Source organism: Salvia hispanica, chromosome 4 (assembly GCF_029641045.1).
Source record: "Salvia hispanica isolate PSC_SH4W2 chromosome 4, Shi_PSC_v1, whole genome shotgun sequence".
Lineage (NCBI taxonomy): Eukaryota > Viridiplantae > Streptophyta > Magnoliopsida > Lamiales > Lamiaceae > Salvia > Salvia hispanica.
The window spans coordinates 13475945-13477565 of record NC_142695.1 but is presented as its reverse complement, the minus strand read 5'-3'; the positions used below and the strand labels follow the sequence as shown (position 1 = coordinate 13477565).

The window sequence follows — 1621 nt, the reverse complement described above, 5'->3', positions numbered from 1 at the left end:
CCGGGCCAAACACACACACAACTGGGCCACTGGATATTGGGCCTGGTTACTAAACATTGGCAATTGGGCTTTTAGAGATAAGGGCCATATAACATCACAATCTCCACCTTGGGCCTTATCAAAAGCTGAGAGGGGTTGACACTGTGCCATTCATCATTGCCTATAAAGACTTACTGATTTTGAAAAAACTTTAGTAAGTCACCACTTCCAAAGGGAAGAAAACATTTACAGTTTATAAACAAAGTAAAAACAAGTGCATAAACAGTAAAGAATCTTCACCAGGGAGTATACCTGACCATTTACCTATCCTGAGTCAATATGGAACTTCCTTATACATGTCAGCATCTTTTCAACTGACAAGCACTTGGTTCCCATGTCTGCTGGATTGTGGTCAGTATGAATTTTCTCCAACAGCACCTCACCTTTCTCCACAATATCCCTAATGAAGTGGAATCTCACGTCAATGTGCTTTGTCCTGTCATGGAAGACAAGATTTTTGCACACTTGAATTGCAGATTGACTATCTGAGTATACAACAACAGGATTCTTGAGGAATTTAAGTTCCCCAGCAACCCCCTTTAACCAGAGAGCCTCTTTCATTGCCTCTATGATGGCAATGTACTCAGATTCAGTTGTGGATAGTGACACAATATGCTGGAGTTGTGACTTCCAGCTTATACAGGATCCATCCAGAGTAAACACATAAGAGGTGGTTGATTTCCTCTTATCCTTGTCATTAGCATAGTTTGAATCTACAAAACCACACAAGTCAGTAGAATCTGTACACTTAGAATAATGAAGACCATAATGTGAAGTATGTTTCAAATATCTAAGTAACCACTTAAGTGCTTCCCAATGAGGTTGTCCTAGATTGGACATATACCTTGATAGGCAAGACACTGAGTATGCTATGTCAGGCCTTGTACTCACCATAAGATACATGACTGACCCAATTGCATTTGAGTATGGGATACTCTTCATTTTCTGAGTTTTCTCTTCAGTTTTAGGACATTGATCCTTACTGAGGATGAAATGGGCAGCCAAAGGGACTGTGGAAGGTTTAGCATTTACCATATTGAACTTGGACATAATCTTCTTTACATAGGACTTTTGGTGTAGAGCCAGCTCATGTTTTTCCTATCTATGACAATGTCAATGCCCAATATCCTTTGAGCATTGCCTAAATCCTTCATGTCAAAGTTAGTACAGAGCATATCTTGAACATATTTAACATCTTTGGAATTAGGACTCATTATCAACATGTCATCAACATATAAAAGAAGAAAGACAGGCACATAATTCAGATTTTTGAAATACAAACAATGATCAAAAGCACTTCTAGAAAAACCAAGAGACTGCATACACTGATCAAATTTGATATTCCATCTCCTAGGAGACTGTTTCAAGCCATAGAGAGCCTTCTTTAATAAACAGACATGATTAGAAAATTTGGGATTGACAAACCCCTCAGGTTGTCTTATGTAAATGGGCTTATCAAGGTCCCCATGTAAAAAAACAATTTTCACATCCATTTGCTTAAGCTCCCAGTTAAAATAAGCACATAGAGCAAGCATCATGCGAATTGTAGTAAATTTTACCACTGGGGAGAAGATTTCAGTAT

At 38.4% G+C, this 1621-nt stretch overlaps 1 pseudogene; it reads right to left on the bottom strand.

The window, feature by feature from the left end:
• Positions 1-303: 303 nt before the first annotated feature.
• Positions 304-1074, bottom strand: LOC148927279 (secreted RxLR effector protein 161 pseudogene; annotated as a pseudogene).
• Positions 1075-1621: the final 547 nt, after the last annotated feature.